Source organism: Saimiri boliviensis, chromosome 5, assembly GCF_048565385.1.
Source record: "Saimiri boliviensis isolate mSaiBol1 chromosome 5, mSaiBol1.pri, whole genome shotgun sequence".
Classification (NCBI taxonomy): Eukaryota; Metazoa; Chordata; class Mammalia; order Primates; family Cebidae; genus Saimiri; species Saimiri boliviensis.
Window position 1 is genome coordinate 100,406,029 of NC_133453.1, and position 21,031 is coordinate 100,427,059.

At 37.0% G+C, this 21,031-nt stretch overlaps 1 long non-coding RNA gene across 1 annotated transcript in view; it reads left to right on the top strand.

Annotated features, from left to right (window-relative positions):
* The window catches only part of LOC141584616 (uncharacterized), a 572,621-nt gene that overhangs the window by 286,568 nt on the left and 265,022 nt on the right, over positions 1-21,031 (top strand). The window contains exon 6 of the long non-coding RNA XR_012517775.1: positions 20,801-20,911. This is a non-coding gene — a long non-coding RNA (uncharacterized LOC141584616). The remainder of the gene's footprint in view (positions 1-20,800; positions 20,912-21,031) is intronic.

Genomic DNA, 21,031 nt, shown 5'->3' on the forward strand with positions numbered 1-21,031 from the left:
TTGCATTTCTCAAGAAAAATCAATCTGTGTGTTTGTCCTGATGCGGTAGAACCAACAACTCTCCTAGGAATTCTTCCACCAAAAAAAGAACAGAAAGTTGAGAGGAACTAAGCTTCCTATTAGGATGTATTTTTAAATTCCTAGCCTCTGAGCCAGGGTAGCTTTTTAAATTCAATCATATGGCAAAATATTTATTAGATTATTACAAAAATAAAAAAACTTGTTCTAATCCTGAATTGAGGTCTGAGGCTGGAGGAGGGCAGAATTTCTTTGGCAGGAGTAGCCTATTAAAGGATTCACATTTGACAATAATTATCACCAGTTAAGAATAATGACAAAATAAGGCCCTGTCCTCCCAAGCAAGAACTTTGTTCTTGCATAACCATGTGGAAATTGGAAATGATTGCCCTGCCCATAGGTCTGGTATATGCCAGCCAGGAACCATCTTTAGACTGTGTTCTCAGAGCCAAGCAAAGAGGATAGTGAAGACCAAAAACCACAAACATTTAGAAGGATTCTGCAAATAGCAGCTTTCCCATTAAGATGTATCATGCAGAATGCACAAAGGAGAATTCTGGCCTTAATTTAGTGCAGGTTTGTATTTGGCACACGTTACCTGTAGAGTATTTGGGTAAATTACTGATGTCAGTTGTATTTCTCTTGGAGACGAGGGAAATAGGTTATTGGCACAATAAAACATCCAGAGGCATTTAAAATGTCAGTCTAATCGCAAGAACCAGTAAAGCTTTTAATTACCTTCTGTGCAATTTTTTTTAATTGCTCCGATGGCTGTAGCGCTTGGTGAGTTCCTGACAGAGCAGCTGCAACAAACTTAATTTAAACATTTTTTTTTTTTTCCTGGAGCTCTCTGAAAAAAGAAATCTGAGATGCAAGGTAAATGTTGGAAGTCTCTTTTGTTCCAGGATCTCTGTAGGAATTCTTGTCGTTTGGTCACTAATAGAATCCCACCTTCATGTTAAACCAACCTGCAGGGTTTTTGTTTGCTGATGACATTCTTTGGAACAGGTGTACGTTTGTCATCACCCTCCCTCTTAGAAGACTCTGAATCAGCCAGTCTGCAGTGCTAGACCACCACCAACTCCACCTCCCATATACTCTGGCACTTGCTTAATTGTGAACTTGAAAATAGAAGGATGCACAGTTCCTTTCTTGAGACGTGTTTGACTTTGACATGAGTGGGGCTATTTTCTACTTGTTAGTTCTTCTTTCCACTTAATACAGCTATGCTTTATTTATCTGCACACTGTCTTTATTCTTTAGGGCCTTGACTCTCTCCTTTAAGAACTATTCTCTTATTAACGGAACATGTAGTGTGGCTTGATTCAAAGTACAAAGTCTTTACAATCTAATATATCTGGAATTGAATTCTCTGAGTTGTCATATGCTACCTCTATTTAGCCTCAGTTTACTTCTGTAAAGCAGATATAATAACGTCTGCCTCAAAAGTTGTGATGAGGGTGTAATAAAGTAATATATCAAAAGTGACTGTCAGAGACTAGGTTTTTACTTGGAGATTTACTTTTCCTTCTGCTACTTCCCTCATCTGGATGTGTATAACCACACGTGCATCGCTAACTATTTCTTGATACATGGCAGGTCATGCCTCAATTAAATATAAGTAGCAGAGGCTAGGTCTGAGGTTGATTTTCTACATTAAAGGTATCTAGTTAAGTGCCCTTAGCAATTAATTTTTTTTTAATTGGTGTGTTAACAGATTGAAAATATTCAGATAATTTAAGCCTGTTAGGCGATGGGCTGCAAATTAGGGTGAGTTCGATGCTAAATATTTCTAAACGTTTTGTGCCCTATGAAGGTTAAGAACTAATTAAACAGAGTTGTAGAATATTGAAGCTGGAAGACTTTTTTTATTTTTATGTAATTATATATTTGTAAAATCCATAAAGTCAATTTTTTTTTGAGCAATGGAGCTACAGATTGCATTTGCTACAGGAATGTGGGAAGTGTTCAGTTTCTCAGTAGAAATCATCTTAGCATTGCATTTCCTCTTCTGAGATTTAGCTCTGGGTTATAGGACTGCTCAACTTATTGGCACTTTTAGCAGCAAGGTCTCTCCTTGATTTTTCTGTGTGTCACTCAATAACAGGTCACAAAGGTTACACAGGATAAGGGGCATCACCAGGAGCTGTTGAGGAATAGAGGTGACTGAAAAGAACTGTCTAAAGGAAATATTGATCTAAGAAAGGCAGAAAATGATAATGGATCAGAAGTCCCTAATAACAGATTTTCAGTGTTTGGAAGGATCACTTCTATTGCTTCATGTCAGACCTTCTCCTCTGTGTTTTCATTTTCATACTCTCACTTCAAATTTCCCCACATTCTAGGCTTCTTGGAATGGAATGAAAGGGAGCCCTCTACCCTCCGCTGTTGCACATATGCTGCTTCTACAACCTGATAATGTTCAGAGCTGCCTTTCAGTGATATAGAGAGCATTTAGGAAATCCCATTTTAAATGTAGCATGTTAACACATATGTGTAAAATAAATAAGCCTCTTAAATCTCTTTATTCTTATAATAATGATTCCAGATTCTAACTTTACAGATGAAAAACACTCTGAACAGTGCTAAAAAAGGTGGCTCATGTAGGATTTATGTTCAGTTATGTAAGACCCCAAAGCCCGAAATATTTTTACTATTATTCATTTTCTTTTATTCTGTTCCCAGAATAAGAGCCATGTGAGAATCTCCTGGAAAATTTTGAATATCTTTCTTTAAGATCCATTAATTCTAAAACACTACTACTCCACTTTTGAAAATCATGAACATAGTGAGAGAGAATCACTCATGGGAGACTCAACTATCCCTTAGCAGCAAAAAGTTGAGCGCTGCTAATCTTGAAATCTTACACACTTTCTTCATTCCCAGCGTGATTCTGGGTGTGCGTTTATGTGTGTGTGTGTGTGTGTGTGTGTGTGAGTGTGCATGTGTGTACCTAATGCACTAAATATGGTGTCTTGAAAAGCCCTGGAATTAGTGATAGCTGTCTTGGTCTATATTTACATCTACATAATGCATGCACTTCTGTCCCTTTCCCTGCTGGCAGACCTGTTATATCTATGAGGATTGTAGGAGGAAATCTCCTCATTTGTTAAGATCCTGATGGAAAAAAGATGCTGCACTCAAACTGGGAATAATTGGGGAAAGATTATTTACGAAGATATGGTTAGGAAACCAAGAGTGTATAGTGCAGTTCCATAGGGCATAGTAACACTGAGAAGCTGTTATCAAACACAAGTTTGAAAAAACAGGGGGAACTGAGAGGTTACTGAAATACAGGAATTCAGATACAGGCTATATGGAGAGAGTCACCTGTCAACAGCTTTGACCTTTAATAGAGGCGTGCAGTCAACATACTGTGACACAAAGGGGAGGATATGGGGTGAATAGATGTCTTAACCTCCTTTCCTCCTGTTCTCTAATTTCCTCCCCTTGTATCCTATTGGCTAGCCCTATAGAAAACCGGGGAGCATGAGAACGCACAGAAGTAGGAGACACAGGTCAGCTTCCAAGGGTGCAGAGAAGAGTGAAGAAAGACAAAGAGTGAATCTAGACTGGCAAACAGAAGATAGCTAGTTAGGCAAATAGATACATATATCTGTGAATTGTCAGCAGGGCCAATCAAAGTTAGGGAAATCAATGAGGATTACACCAATGCAAATTCTAAATTACTGCTGAATTCCTTTGGATTGCTACTTAATGAAGGCTTGCTCTTTCAAACTCTAAATATACTATGTCTTCATCACAATAATTGCTATGTGGAAGGTACTATTATTCCTATTTTATAGGCAAAAAAAAAAAAAAACAAAAAACAAAACGAAAAAGCCTAAAGCACAAAAACTGAGATGTCTCACTCTCAAAACTTTGTCCAAGACTACAAGAAAGAGGCAGAAGAGCTTGTATTCGAAACTCAGCCTGAGTGACTCCAAACTTAGACTCTTTCTCATCATTACAATTTAGTGCAGATTAAATGAGACAGCAATCTAAGAAATCACTTATGGAGAATCCTGACTGTGTATAATGTCACTACTCAGAGAAGGCAACAGAATTTGAGTCAGGACTGGATTATAATATTAGTTTAAATCAAAGTTGTTTAACCTTTTTATCCTTCAAAGCGCGAACACAGTGGATATTGTCAATGCCCCATCTATATCCCTTAAACTCTACCATTTCAAGATTCTCTGGGTGATTTGCAATTGCTGGTACCCACATCTGGAAGTGCAGAAGGCCATGATGCCCTTATGTATAGCAAACCACAAGCACCAGGAATTAACACCCCTGAGAAGAGCCCTCAATCAATGATTCTTGGAAGTTGATATAAAAATGTCCCAGGTCCCTTGCCACTCATGCAGTATCCTGAGGTGTGTTTTGTATTTTCCCCCAGTTTTCCTATAGGCTAAGGTTCTATATCCCATGTGCGATAGCAAGCTTGATAACACACCCCTTTTTGACTGCCTTTCCTTCCCTGTGGCATTTTCCACCTCCTTAGTGGTGGTCTCTGCACTTCTATTTGCACTCAGATTTTTCTGAGACCATCTGAAGTAGAAGAATTTATACCAGAAGTTTTTAGACCAGATTTTCTATTAATAACAAGAAGCTTTTCAGGACAGGATTCTAAAAATGGGATTATTTGATGTCCACATGGCCTAAAGGAGACTATTATTGGTGGGAAACGCAGTGTTGATAACCCTCAATAGACTGTAGCACCAGTTTCTCTAAGATCCTTGGCTCTGGTGAATTGGAAAGGCATAAACATAGAAGAGGTGGTGATGACTTATACATGGTCTAAAATTTTGGAGCAATAAGCCTGCAATTATAATTAAAAAGACCATAGATTTGGTTGGTGCCATCAATGTAGTGAATACTTAAAATTACTGTCTCAGGTCAGCCAACTGCGAATTCAGAAGCATAATAAAGAAGCCAGAATGCATCTATGGTTGCATTTAAAGGGCCCCTTATCCCCTGCAGCCATACAGCAGAAATTCCTAGGCTTTGTGAAATCATTAACAACAAGAGATAAAAATCATAATGTGTGAGGAAAAAGAAAGATGCTAAGCAGATTGGGAGACAGAACTGTGAAGTCCATGTTTTGTCTGAATATTTGATTGACTTAGACTTGAGCAAGCATTCTTCCTGTGTGCAAGTTCATCTGGAAAAGTGAAATCTGCAAAGCCGTCAAGAACGTGTACCTTGGCTGAGTGCTTTTGGAGCTAAGTTACAGCCTCTTTACTTTAATGAGACATTGAATTATTTCAAGCAGCCAGCACTGTCTTCCAGAGCAGAGCATAGGAACAGAGCATGCTGTTATGCCACTTGAGATAAACAATTACTCTGAAAACTGAGACAGGCAATCAATTAAATAAATAAGATACTGTAGGCAAATATCTATTTGCAAATGAAATGTACGGTTAATGGGAAAGATGCTAAATAAATGTAAAATTTAATCTGTAATTATGATCTAAAACAAATCTTCTAAGTACAGAGTCAGAGATTCCAGGTGCTTTGATGGGCCTGGAGGATTGGCCCAGAGTATCTGAATTGTTTCCTGGGAAAAGAAGCAAGAGTGAAAAGGGAGTTGTAGACAGTTCTTCCCTGAGCCTCAAGACGATTCTTCTGGTAAGGCATGACCTAAGCCTGTGTGCAGTTTGGATAGGATTGATGTTAAATACCTTCCACAAAGGAAGTTGTGGGATTTTAGACTAAAGTGAGAAAAATGTCAGTGAAGAAAGCATTGTTGCCCTGATAGAATTATTAATAATGCTCCTTTCTCTTTCATAAAAATCTCGGTTTTTTTTTGGATAATTTATATTGTTACTTTAATCATACACTATTCACAGTACTCATTATCCCAGAAAATGGGTGGTATACTGCTCACGTTAATGTGCCATGAAAAGCAGGTGGGGTGTGGAGCCAAAAGACCTGGGTTGATGTTCTCTGTTCTTATCCTATGAGGCACGTCAGCAAGGTTTGTTCCTCTATAAAATAAGCATGGCAATATTTTATTTGTGGTGATGTTATGAGTATACAAAGCACCTTACCAGTGTTATGTACCCACTGGGTCAAAATTATTAGAATTCAGGGTAAGTTACGTGTGATCCAGGATTTGTGCTATGGTCCGAAGTCTAATTTCAGGATTTGGTGAACATGAGAAGGTGCCTCTTAGGTTTTTAACTGCAGGGAGTATGATTGAACAACGGCCTCAGCTGCCGTTCCCTGAAGCCTGATGCTGTGTTTGCACAGAGGCCATGCTTTCTGTGTGCTGCTCCCAGACAACGATTGGGCAGAGGGGATACTAAATCAGGCCCATGCCAGGGAGATAACAGGATTTCTCTGAAGGCTGACCTAACCTTGAGGAATCTTTGATGGCCTTGACGGTCTTTCCTTAGAATTGCAGGCAGTCTGTGAAACTTCCACCCAACCTTCTTTCCCTTCTCCCTCCCCTTCACTCAGAGTCAAGTTTGTATCACAGCTTGACAGCTCTCCCTCCCTTTCTTAGCTCCTTTTATCTTCTCTCTCAGGCATTTGCCCTAATAAATTTCTTGCACGTCTTATCCCATTTTGGCACCTGCTTCTCGATGGACCCAAGACAACACAAGGATAAAACATAAGAAAGTTGCAAGTATGCAAAATATGCATATTGGGATGTTGATATTGTAGCTAAAAACAATGCCACTTGTTTTTATTTATTTAGATTTTTCTATTGAATATTATGTAAGAGTAGACTTTATAACCCTGGTACTCAAGGCAGATATTTTCATTTTATAGAGGGAAAATTGTTGTACCAAAGATCTTTTATTGTCTCTGCATTGGACTTTGTGAAAAGCAGGCAGAACAAACAGCACACCTCTGGCCAATGTCATTAAAGTGGGTCCTGCCTCGTGGTAATAATTTTTCTCTCTTTTTTCATTTAATTTGACTCTTCTCTACCCTTTAACACCCAACTTTGGTGTCCTCTAGGAAACCTTCTCTGACAATTCCAAAAATACTGGTTTTTCACCTCTTCCATCTGCCTTAGTACATTAAAGTGATCACAACTGATTTATGTGGGCTGCATGAAAAAAAAAATTAAGTTGATGGAAAGATCATAGGATAGAGCTATTTTCAGAAATTGTGCTGAAAAATGTTTAAGAAAATAATTCTCAAGACCTTTAGTGAACATTGACTACTAGGCTAATTAGAAATTATCCGAAATCCCTTATTAAAATAGTTTCAGCAGCACCTCTCCGAGGGACCATTTTTATGGTCTTTCGTGAGTTGCTGATATGCTAAACCCAAACCACTCCATTTCTTTAGAAATATTCAATAACACTTCACATCTTTCTATCTACCAACAAGTCTCATCTGCTGTAATTTATGTCTGGAAAATTTCTTTGAAGCAGCTGAGAAGGAAATTGATGGAGCTTTGTAAGAGGGAAGTTGAGGGAATCCAGTTTAGAATAGTGTTCACGTTGAGATCAAAAACTTTGGTCTAAAAGAAAGTTAATGATGTGAGTTTAATCATTTCCTCTGGGATCATCTATCCAAAGTCAGGTTTGTTTGTTTGTTTGTTTATTTATTTATTTATTTATTTATTATTAAGAGTAAGCCCTTAACGGGCAGAGACCTTATCTAATAAGTGCTTTAGAAAGTTATTGAATTGGTCTTAATGGATGAAGAAAGGAGAAAACAGTCCATGAGATAGCTTGTACTGCTGTCTGTTTGAGGGTTTCTATCCCCTAGGACAGGCTGCCAACAAAAACTTGTAGTAGACATAGCTGTCTGTCAGTGCTGCCTTATCTGTCTCTCTGTTCCTAGGACTTAGTAAGACCTGTTTGCCCTCATCCACTCACAGTGAGCACCTGTCAGCTATCGAGTGTTGGACCATCCATGCTGGTCTTCTCTGTCTTCTGTTCTGTTTCATTTTCCAGGTCCCTATTCTGCTACTAAGAGAAGATATGCTAATCAGCTACAATCAGTTCTCAGTACCCTATTTATGTTGAACCAGGGACTTTCAGAGCAAGTGGCCTAGTGGAATCAGGTGATTTTTCTGAAGATCACACCAGTAGTTAGCACTAGGTATTTGGAAGCCATGTCGTCTGACACCTGGCTTGTTCTTTTTTCTGTTAGAGGATGCTTTTTCATGGCTGCCATATGTTTTGAGTTGCTCTTAATTTACCCTGTATTTCCACTTAGAAAATGTAAATTTTCTACATGTTTTATCTGTTCTTTTGTTTTCTATGGTTGCATTGTTGTGACATTTATTTGCAAGACTCAACTAAGCCACAGTAAGATAGGGTTCTCTTTTCCTGAGGACACCGTTCCCTCTCTCCTTTTTAGTTAGAGTGCATCTGGCATTGCAGCTAGATGCAGGCTCTTCTGCCCCTGACAGTTACATGATCTTTGGATCTTGACTCAAAGGCCATGGAGTTTCAAATGGTTTGAGTTCAGATGCATAATTCAAGGTGCCTTTCCATCCAGGCATAGCCTGAGTATACCAGGAGCATTTGAGTTTGGTGTCAAGGAAAGCCAGGAGTGAATTTTCAGTCAATGTAGCATAATTCCTGATTAAGTTTCTCAGTAATATCTAACCTTTAGTAAATGCCAGCTGCATAATGATGGCTGGCATGCTTTCTGCAGATACTGCACTGCAGTCAGTTCAGCCAGGCCATAAGAATCTATTTAATAGAACTCTAATGGGAAATGACCAGGATCTGACTACAGAAGATTAAAAGTGACAATGCTAATTGGCTGCGGAGGTGTCTACATGAAGAGGGGCCAGAAAAATCATTTAAGTCTAAATGAAATTGGACTGATTTGATATTTGAAAAAAGTATTACCTTCCTGCTGTTTGGTAGGGGTAATTAACTACTTCATGTTTCCTAAAGAAGAGTCTTTGTGGAGCAAGGAGCTATAGTTGTTGGGAAAAGAACTTCCCTCAACTGGATTAGAAAAAAGAATTGGGCTAAAGATTTCATTGATACTGCAATCACAGTGCCTAATAATCGGTGAAAAGTGCTGGTATCTAAGTTTGGAAGCGTCCTCAAATAGTGAAAGATGGTCCATTCTTCATCCTCCCTGAGGAAGCAACGCCAACAAGATTCAGCTGCTCGTGGAAAATGTGGGTTTAACTATTAATATAGACGGTCTTTTAAAAATATTTAGGAAGATGCAAACTAATCAAATATTAAAGTCAATTTTTTTTCTGACTGGTTGAATCATCTTTAGAATCTTCTCTAGTTCTCATCAAATTAACAGATATACACAGCTTCCTCATCCATCAACTACTTCATGCTCAAGCCATGCCAGGGGGATTTGCACCCATACTCTCTTCTCTTCCTTGTACATAATTGTTACCCATCCTTCACATCTCAGCTTAAATAGGTTTATTTTTCAGAAACATCTTCCTGGATCTCCAGACCAGGTAGATAAGCAATGGTATCATTGTGGTTAAGGCAATAGAATCTGGAGATAAAAGCGCTAAATGAAAACACTGGCACAGGCATCCCCTAGCTCTGTAACCGTCAGTAAGTTGTTAATACTCTCATTGCCTTAAGTTCTTCAGCTATTATGTGGCAAGAATAATGATTGCACTTATTTTGTACTGTTGTTGTAAGAAATAAACATAAGGAATTTCTATCATTGTTATAAGCTCGTATGGCCCTGTGTACCTTTTCTTCATTTCTCTTTTCATATTTAATACTTTTAGTACTAATTAGTGCATATTAGTATGCATACATATTAGCACATGTATTTTTGTGATTATTTGGTAGATGTCTGTCTCTCCAACAACACTGTTAAGTGTCATAATGTTAGGGGAATTACAATTGGATCTCCAGAGCCTAGAACAGTGATAGCTTATTCTCACTTCTATAAATGAATACTTGAGACTGGCTAATTTATAAAGAAAAGAGGTTTAATTGGCTTATGGTTTCATAGGCTGTACAGGAAGCATGGTGCTGCCATCTGCTCAGCTTCTGAGAAGGCCTCAGGAAACTTAACAATCATGGTGGAAGGCAAAGAGGAAATCAGCATTTCACATGGTAAGAGCAGGAAGAAAGGAGGCAGGGAGGTGCCACACACTTTTAAACAACCAGATCTCATGAGAACTCACTCACTATCATTAGAACAGCACCACGTGGGGAAATTAGCCCCCACAATGATCCAATCACCACCCAGCAGGCCTCACCTCCAACACTGATGATTATAATTTGACATGAGATTTGGTTGGGAACACAGATCCAAACCATGTAAATCTGGAGATGCAGACACTTCTAATATTTGTAATTATTTTCATGCAGGTAAGATTTCCCCCCCCCCTTTTCATATTACAATGGTTTTTTCTATCCCTTTCCTTTCCACTCCTTCCCAGGGCATGTGACTATAGAAAATGCTGGGTGGGGTCTTTTGGGTTTGCTTCTAAGGCTGTGTGCACTTCTGTCAGCATGTTTTTGTACTGGGCTGTGCAATTTTCCCTACAAGACATTTCCGATTCATCAAATGTGTAATTTAAGTCCATAATTTCTTTGTCAGTTTTCTTCCTCAATTATCTGTCTAATGCAGTCAGTGGAGTGTTGTAATTCCCCACTATTATTTTGTGGCTGTTTAAGTCTTTTTGTAGATCTAGAAGTACTTGTACTTGTTTTATGAATTTGGGAGCTCCTGTGGTGGGTGTATATATATTTAGGATAGCTAGGCCTTCTTGTTAAATTGAACCCTTTATCATTATGTAATACTCTTTTACTGTTGTTGGTTTAAAATCTGTTTATATCTGATATGAGAATAGTGATTCTTGCTTTTTTTTTTTCTTGGTTTTCAATTGTGTGATAGATCTTTCTCCAATTCTTTACACAGAACCCATGGGTGTAGTTTCATGTGAGGTGAGTCTTTTGAATGGGTCTTTTTAAAATTCAACTTGTCACTCTATGTCTCTTAAGTAGGGTATTTAGACCATTCAAGGTAATAATTTTGAGGTTAATATTGATACGTGATGTTTTGATCCTATTGTGAAGTTGTCAGCTTTTTGTTTTCTAGTTCCTTCTATGTGGTTGTTTTATAGGGTCTGTGGGCTATGTTCTTAAGTGTGCTTTTGTGGAAGTTGGCATTCTTCTTTTATTTTCATGTTCAAAACTACCTGAAAGATCTCTTGTAATTCTGGTCTAGTTGTAACAAATTCCCTTAGCACTTGTTTATCTGAAAAATATTTTTTCTTCTTCACTTATGAAGCTTAGTTTGGCAGGATTATAAGATATAAATTTCTTGGTTGGAATTTCTTTTCTTTAAGAATGCTGAAAATAGGCCCCCATTCTCTTCTGGCTTGTGAGGTTTCTGCTGAGAAGCCAGCTGTTCGCCTGAAAGGATTTCCTTTGTATGTAATTTGACTTTTTTCTTCAGCTACCTTTAAGATTTTTTTCTTTAATGTTCACTTTGGACACTATGATGACTATATGCCTTGGTTATACTCATTTCGTATAGTATCTCACAGGTGTTCTCTGGATTTCTTGTATTTAGATGTCTATCTCTCTAGCAAGATAGGGGAAATTTTCTTGAATTTCCCTCAAATATATTTTCCAGGTTGTTTACTTTTTCTCCTTCTCTCTCAGGAATGCTAATAATTTATAGATTTGGTTTCTTCACGTAATTTCATATTTCTTGAAGACTTTATTCATTTTTTAAATTTATTTTTCTTTATTTTTGTTTGACTGGGTTAGTTTGAGAGACCAGTCTTCAAGATCTGAAATTCTCTTTTCTGGTTGATTCATTCTGCCGGCAAAGCTTTCAATTGTATTTTAAGTGTGTTTTTAAGTGTTTCAATTGTATTTTACATTCAATTCTAGAAGCTCTGATTGATTTCTTTTTAAGATGTTTATTTCTTCTTTTATTTTCTGGATTGCTTTAGAAGTTTTTGTGTGTTGATTTTCAACTGTGTCTTGGGTTTCATTGAACTTCCTTGCAATCCTTGCTTGAATTCTTTATCAGGCATTTCTGGTTATCTGTCATTTTGGTTAGGTACCATTGCTGAGGAGCTAGTGTACTCCTTTGATGGTGTCATTACATTCAGATTTTTCATGGTACCAGAAGTCCTTTGCTGGTTCCTTCTCATCTGGAGATGCAGACACTTGCAATATTTGTAATTATTTTCATTCAAGTAAGAATTTTTTTTCCCTTTTCTTTCCCTAAAATATCAGCATGATTTTTCTATACCTTTCCTTTTCCACCATGCCCAGCTAACTTTTGTATTTTTATAGACACAAGGTTTTGCCATTTTTGCCAAGGCTGGTTTCGAACGCCTGAGCTCAAAGTGATCCGCATGCCTCATTCTCCCAAAGTGCTGGGATTACAGGCATGACCCACAGCACCCAGTCTAAGACTGGCTTTATATTTCCTTTAAATATGGTGGAATTCACCTATAAAACTATCTGTGCTGGCTTTTCTTGGTGGAAGAGTTCTATTTTAAAATTGAATTCTTTTTATAAATTTATATTTTACTGAACTTTTCAAAGGACACTTTTGCTAGCCGGGCATGATGGTGGGCACCTGTAATCCCAGCTACTGGGAAGGCTGAGGCTGAAGAATGGCTTTAACTTGGGAGGCTGAAGAATGGCTTTAACTTGTAGTGAGCCGAGACGGTGCCACTGCGCTCCAGCCTAGGTGACAGTGCAAGACACTGCCTCAAAAAAAAAGAGACACTTTTGCTTTATTGTTTGTATTTATTGTTTTCCTGTTGTTTTCTGCTTTTACATTTATTTTTCTTTTTATGTACTTACTTTAGTTTTTAATCCATTTTTTATAGGCTTATAAGGTTGAAAATTAAATCATTGACTTCAAACCATTTTCCTCCTTTTATATAACTATGTAAAGCAAGCACTATTTTAACAACATCTGGTATATATTGACATATTTCATTTTTCTTAACATTCAGTTTAAAATTTTTATTTTTCTGTGATCCTTCTTTGACCTATTAATTACTTAAGAGAATTGTTTAATCTCCAAATATTTGAGGATTTTTTGTGTTTTTTGTAATTGATTTCTACTTTAATTCAGCTATAGTCAGAGCTTTCTATAATTTCAATCCTTTAAAAGACATTGAGACTGGTTTATGGCCCAGTATATTGTCTTTCTCAATACTGTTCCATGCAGACATAAAAAGGAGGTCTATTCTATAGTTCTTAGATGCAATATTTTATAAATGTCAATTAGGTCAAGTTGGTTGGTAGAGCTGTTCAAATCTTCTGTATTCCTATTTCAATTAATTAAAAGAAAGGTACTGACATCTCCAGCTACAACGGTGAATCTGTCTATTTTTATCATTAGTTTTGTCAGTTTTTGTTTAATGCATTTTGGTACTCTATTACTATGTATCTACATATTTATGATTGTTACACATTTTTGATTAATTAGTCCTTTTCACATTATGAAATATTCTTCCTTATTTCTGCTTTTATAGGAATATAAAACTATATTCCTAGTTTTTCCATCTTTCATTTTAATAGTAAGGTATTTCTAGTCTTAATGTCTACTTCGTTTTATATCAATGTATTCCTGCTAGCTTTAGTACATTTATTTACTGTTTGCATGGTGTGTCTTTTTCTCCCATCTTTTTATTTTCTTCTTCTCTGTATCTTTATATTTAAAATGATATCCTGTAGATAGCAAATATTTACATTTTGTTTTATCTGCTTTATAATTGGGGTACTCAGTCCATAGACATTCAAAACAATTCTCATGTAACTGTTTATGTCTGTCATTTTGGTATTTGTATTCTCTTTTTCCTATCTGGTTTTATTTCTCTGTTCTTCCCTTTCTGACTTATATTTTGTTTAATGAGTATTTTAGTTTTCAATTTTCATTTCTTTTTTTAAGCTTTTGTTCATTATGTATCACAATATATTATAGTCTGCTTAGAGTTAATACTTTACATAAAATGAAATTAATAGAAGAAATTAAAATGTAATCATTTATATTATGCATGTTTTATCTTTTCCTGTCCTTCCCCTCCCCCCCCCCCCCCCCCGGCCCCATAGAACTATCTGTTGGTAGGCTGAGGCTGTTTCGGTTTTGCCCTTAGTCCTATGGTGCTTAGCCTTGTAGAGCCTTGCTTTTTTTTTTTTTAATTATACTTTAAGTTCTGGGGTACATGTGCAGATCGCGCAGGTTTGTTATGTAGGCATACACATGCCAAGATGGTGCTTTACTTCATCCTTTGCCCCACATTCACATTAGGTATTTCTTCTAATGCTATCTCTTCCCAATCCCCCCAACTCCTGCTTTTCCTCCTCTAGCCCCCGTCCCCACAGTCCCCAGTGTGTGATGTTTCCCTCCCTGTGTCCATGTGTTCTTACTGTTCAACACCCACTACGAGTGAGAACATGCAGTGTTTAGTTCTCTGTTCCTGTGTCAGTTTGCTGAGAATGATGGTTTCCAGTTTCATCCATGTCTCTGCAAAGGACATGAACTCATCCTTTTTTATGGCTGCATAGTATTCTGTGGTGTATATGTGCCACATTTTCTTTATCCAGTCTATCATTGATGGACATTTGGATTGGTTCCAAGTCTTTGCTATTAGGACTAGTGCCACAATAAACATACTTGTACATGTGTCTTTATAATAGAATGATTTATAATCCTTTGGGTATATACCCAGTAATGGGATTGGTGGGTCAAATGGTATTTCTATTTTTAGATCCTTGAGGAATCGCCACACTGTCTTCCACAATTGTTGAATTAATTTACACTCCCAACAACAGTGTAAAAGCGTTCCTTTTTCTCCACATCCTCTCCAGCATCTGTTGTCTCCTGATTTTCTATTGATCGCCATTCTAACTGGCAAGAGGTGGTATCTCAATGTGGTTTTGATTTGCATTTTTCTAATGACTAGTGATGATGAGCTTTTTTTCATATGTTTGTTGGTCTCATAAATGTCTTCTTTTGAAGACATATCCTTTGCCCACTTTTTGATGGAGTTGTTTGTTTATTTTCTTGTAAATTTGTTTAAGTTCTCTGTAGATTCTGGATATTAGTCCTTTGTCAGAAGGGTAAATTGCAAACATTTTTTCCCATTCTGTTGGATGCCGGTTCACTCTATTGATAGTTTATTTTGCTGTGCAGAAACTCTTAAGTTTAGTTAGATCCAATTTGTGTATTCAGGAAACCCATCTCATGTGCAAAGACACACATAGGCTCAAAATAAAGGAATGGAGGAAGATTTACCAAGCAAATGGAGAGCACAAAAAATCAGGTGTTGCAATCCTAGAGTCTTGCTTTGTGCATGCACCTGTCAGCCCTTCATTGAGAATGGCACTGAATGTCCGCATAACTTTTGCACTCCTGCCCCTCACCTTCCCAAGCTTCCTCTTCGGTGGTGAAATGCCCTACAAATTCCAAATCCCTCAGCATTGATCTCTCATCTCTGCACCCTCAATTCAGTTACTCCACTGCTCTGCTTGGCTTCTGCCTTCTCGATTGTGGCAGAAACCATGAATGAATGTGGGGCAAGCCTCATATGTTTGCTTTCTCTCAAGAATCACAGTCCTGCTCTGCTTGTTACTTAATAAATACCTAAAAACAGTTGCCTTATGTATTTCGTTCAATTGTATGGCAACTCACAATAACAGAGTGACTCTAGTAACATATATTTATTCCATCATGGTGGAAAACAGAATTCCTTGTAGTTTATTATTATAAGAAAAACAAGATAAATTAAAACTTTTCCATAAAATAAGGTCATACTTATATTTTTTAAATTTTAATGTGAATTTTGAGTGTTAGATAATTAAACACAGTTATATATGGCACAGATACACCTTTTACAATGTGCCCTAGAAATGTATGTTATCTGTCCTGGTTATGAAGAGGAGATTGAAAGCTGTTTCTAAAAAGGAGTCAGGATATTGCTATGATATTCTTTCCAACACATTAGAACTTTTCATGAAAGTTCAAATCCTAAGTTGCCATAGGAATGTTAGAGGTGAGCTGATCAATCTTCTAATGTTGCCCACTTATCGAAGTTCTAATATTTCTCTGCTGTTGCTTATTTGTGTTCTATGGAACTTTTCAGGGATTAAATATGCTACCCCAATAAATTCAAATTGAGTGGTAAATTTACATTTTTAGTATCTAATTTATTACACATCAGAAAGACTAGCCTCTTTCTGATGTGTAATAAATTAGATACTGATAAAGTAGGTACCATCAAGTAGGTACCAATGAAGCAGGTACCATCAAGTCTGAATATCAAGATTCTTTTGTATGTAGTGGTCCTTGTAGTGTTCATACTGCAGCATAAACATCCTCTGCTCCAAGCTTTTCTGTATTTTTCAGCTTCATGGATCATCATTCCTGTTTATTCTTGGACCCATTGTCTAAGAGTTGAATTCAGTACTATTTCCTTATTTCATGGAAAGGGATGTATGTGTTCAGGGTGACACTAGATAATTTGTTTATTCATCCAGTGTTACCATAAGATGGGTATCTCCCAGCCTTTATTTAAATGTTAGATAAATGCAGTGAACACGAAGTCAAGGTCTTGTTCTTTTGGAACTCATAGTCTAGCAGAATCACACTAACTCAGAAACCATACCAACGTGAATTTGCATCAAGGTTAAGAGTCTAACTAGGAGTACTTAGGAGAGAAATTTCTTCACTAGGGAATCTGCAGCAGGTTTATAACTTACTTTCCTCTCTCCCTGAGGTGTGTATTTCATCAGTGAACCAATATTAAAGGTAAATGCTGCATAGTATATGAGGAGGGTGAAGGTCCTCCTCAGGTGTTTTCATTTGAATTAACTACTTTAATAAACATATTCAGGAGAGCATCTGGCCTGAGATAATCCTAAGTTACTCTCTCATCACACAACCCATGTTTTGAAATGTTCTGAAGCATGTTATGTACATGTCCACTTTGGTAACATGCCCACTTTGAAATATACAAAGTGAAAGCTTTTACCTATGGGGTTCACTCCAGTGGTTACCTTGATTCCTTCATTTTCTGTTTGAATTCAGTAATTTGGAGCTTAGCAAAACCGAAAACTTTTTCATGCATATTATATCTTTACCCTGTTGGTTAAAAATTCATCTATGTATAAAAAAATCCTAGTTATTTGAAGTATGTGTGCATATTAACGCAAACATAACCTCATGCTACTTCAAGACAGATGACAGTATTTAATTTTTCCACTATTTTCAGGAATAAAATACTTTACATGAGTGAAATTTGCAAAATAACATATTTAGCAAAATAAAGACTCAAAATATTTAACTATTTTGATGGAAATCTAATAAAATTATACTTTTAATAAACTACCATGAATCCAATGTTATAGTTTATTATGATCATTTAAAAAATATTTGCATATACAAGACCACGTGTCTGTTAGGCTGTCCAGTCAGTGTTTCTGTGGCCTACCTATTGTCTGTAACTGTGTCAGTGTCTGGAAGCTCCTCCTCATCCCCTATGTGTTAACAATCTCTCTGGATTTCGCAAATAATATTAATTTTCTAATAAAAAGGTAATTAAGATTATTGAATTAAGTGATTTTGATTTTATAATACAAAGACAATAGAATAATAAAGGCATATGAGCTTTGTGATTTTTTTCATTGTAGAGTATGACATTTAAAACAATTTTTCTTAGTAAAGCATGTTTGTGTTTTGATTATTTGCTGCAAAACTGACCTCTAGGCATATCTATTTATCTATGTGTATGTATTATATATAATAGATGCATATTATTATGTATAAAGAGGTGATAATTATATGACCATTGCTGCTTTTTTTTTTTTTTTTTTTTTGAGACGGAGTTTCACTCTTGTTACCCAGGCTGGAGTGCAATGGTGCGATCTCGGCTCACCGCAACCTCCGCCTCCTGGGTTCAGGCAATTCTCCTGCCTCAGCCTCCTGAGTAGCTGGGATTACAGGCACGCGCCACCATGCCTAGCTAATTTTTTTGTATTTTTAGTAGAGACAGGGTTTCACCATGTTGACCAGGATGGTCTCGATCTCCTGACCTCGTGATCCGCCCGCCTCGGCCTCCCAAAGTGCTAGGATTACAGGCTTGAGCCACCGCGCCCAGCCTGCTGCTTCTAAATGAAAGATAAAACTAAACGAAGTTTCATTTCTGAAGAAAAACATTACTTTCTTACAAATAGTAATAAGAATGTCAAAAGAATTAAAGACAAGTGGGACAGATGTTAGTATGCTTATGCTAAGATTGGCATCATTACTATGTCATTTTTAGAAATCAATCTCAAACTGCATATTAGATGTTAGAGAATAGTCACAGTTTTAGTAACATAAAAGTAATAATTTTTCTCATTTACGTATTCATTGAAGCTGGGAGATAGATTACAGTAATTAGTGGGAATCCAAATCTTATAGCACATTACAGTTGTTAATGGGTCATTTTAATTTTCACACCTAACCACTTGGGACTTATTTTAGAAACATTAAAAATGTCCCTGGCCTAAGCTAAGAAAAGTACAGAGTAATCAACGGACTATTCTTCCCTATAATGGTAGTGATCTAACAATAAAACAAACTGTAGAGGCAGAGCTCAAAGTGAAAGCATTTGGTAAGTGTGAGTCACCGGCAGAACTCCACACAAGAATGAAAGGTTCAGGTAGAATCCTAAAGAATGCTGTATGGCTGTGTATCTGTCTTCACTGGACCAGAAGGTGACAAGTGAGTTTTTTGCTTGGTATAGCTTTTGGCATTAAGAGGTGTTAATGCTTTTGCCAGCTCCTCTGAATCCATCTTGCTGGTTTTGTGTGTCCATACGGCAGCCTCTATGTGTTAGCTATTACAGCTTACTCCAGCAACATTCTTCAGAGGACTTGGACTTGGACTCTTAGGTACCACTTTCCTTGAAGCATCTTAGAATTTACGTAGCACCTGAGAGGTCTGTAGCTAATGACTAATAGAAGACAGGGTACAAAAATCTGATTCATTGCCCTGTTGGGAAGGAGGAAAGGGAAGCCCTCTGTAGTCTTTAATCTCCAGAGTCCCCATGAGATCAGACTGGGGCCAGGGCAGCACTTCTCCTGATCCAATGTCTCCCACTCCCTTATCTGTTTCTCCCAGCAGCATTCTTCAGATAAATCATTTGAATACAAATCCTTGTTTAAGCATCTGCTTCTGGAAACTTGGCCTAACGCAGAGGTTGTATATTCATATTTACCCTTTCATTATCTTCCATTCAAGGATCCTCAAAATAATTTTTAACCCCATGCAGAGTGTTGTTAAAGCAAACTAAATATAGTCTGAGAAAGCCTCCAAACTTCTATATTTGAGTCCTTGTGAACCAACAGTAACCTAATAGGTAGACAAGATCAAAAAGTTAGGAATATGCATCTGTAACAATTGCTGAGTCTTGGTGAATCCCAGAAGTCATACTTCAATCACTCATAACACCGCTGAATGTTCAAACTGTATTCAGATAAGGCAAACACCAACCTGTTTCTGTACCTCACCTCCAACTTCAGTATGCCATTTTCCACTTTTTGCCTATAAATTTATTTTGACCATGAGGCATCTTCGGGGTCTCTCTGATTCTGCTGTGATTCTGGAGGCTAATTCATGAATCATTTTTTCATTGCTTTTTTTCACTCAATTGAACTCTGCTAGATTTAATTTGCCTGAAGTTTTAACAGTGTTATTTGTGAAGTAAATAACAAAATTATAATCTTGGGGAGGGATAAAGCCTTTAATTCTGACTGTCTTTATTTACCATAGAGGAATCTGAGGATTCCTATCAGAACTGAAAGACAGGTGGGAGAGAAAACAAGGGCAGTGTAGGTCAATAAGGTGGAGAAAAATTTGAGATCATGATTCAATAAACAGCTATTGAATATTATAAATATTTTGGGTTTTCTTCTAGGGATAAGAAATAAGTTTCTTGCCTGTGGAGCTTATATTCTAGTTGGAAAATAAATGTGAAAACAATCAAACAAAAGAAGTTAAGTGTTTGAAGTAGTAGATGGTTAAAATCCTTTAAGCTATTATAACAAAATAGCATAGACTTGGCATTATAAACAACAGAAATTTATTCTTTCAGTTCTGGAGTTGGGAAGTCCAAGATTTGATGTCTGGTGAGGGCCTGATTTCTGGTTCATAGATGGTACCTTCCTGCTGTGTCCTCACATGGTAGAAGAGGCTAACTAGCTCTGTGGGGTCTCTTTCACAAGGACACTAATCCCATTCCTGGGAGCTCCAAACTCATGACCTGGGCATAATATCCTTCTGGAAAAAGGAAATAAATACTGTGGGAACTCCAATGAAAAGACACCAAAGCTGGGCCACATTTTCTGATCCCTAGCTCCAGATCACACATAAAATATAAACCCAATTCTATTGATCCCTGATAAAGTTCACAAGCACCACCTTCATGAAACACCTGTCATTTATATTATGAGAATAAAGTACTAGGAAGATTCTCCCCAGATTATGTGTTGGAATTCTACAATTACTAAATTATGCATTGTCTTCACTGTGTTTCCTCTCAGGCCCTTTTATTAAGTTATAATCTCCTGATCATTGTAGCATATAAAGTTTTAAAGTACCTGTCCTGAATGAATGTATCAGATTTCCTCTATGAAAGAGCTAAAACAGTATAAGAACACTGAGTAACTCTGTGTGAGTGTTAGGGGGTAGAAAATAGAAAAGGACTTGTAGAAAAGAGCTTAGAAAAGGAAAGATAGACAGCCTGAAGCATAGACAGCCTGAAGCATAGTCTTATCTGTTTCACAGTTTTTCTGAGCACTAATTCCCTCTTGCTATTTATTTTGTATTACAGACAGTGAACTACTACTACTATTGGTTAGAGACTGATGCCTTTAAGAGAGTCCTAATTTCAATCTTCTGTCATGGAGAATATCCAATCAAATTAGAAGTGAAACAAGTCAAAGTAAGCTTTTTTAAAAACAATATTATCTGTGATTTTGGTGAAAAGATACATTTCTCCATTAAAATTGTATTTACTTTTAGAAAATGTCAATATGGTTTGTGCCCCCTTTACAACCCAACA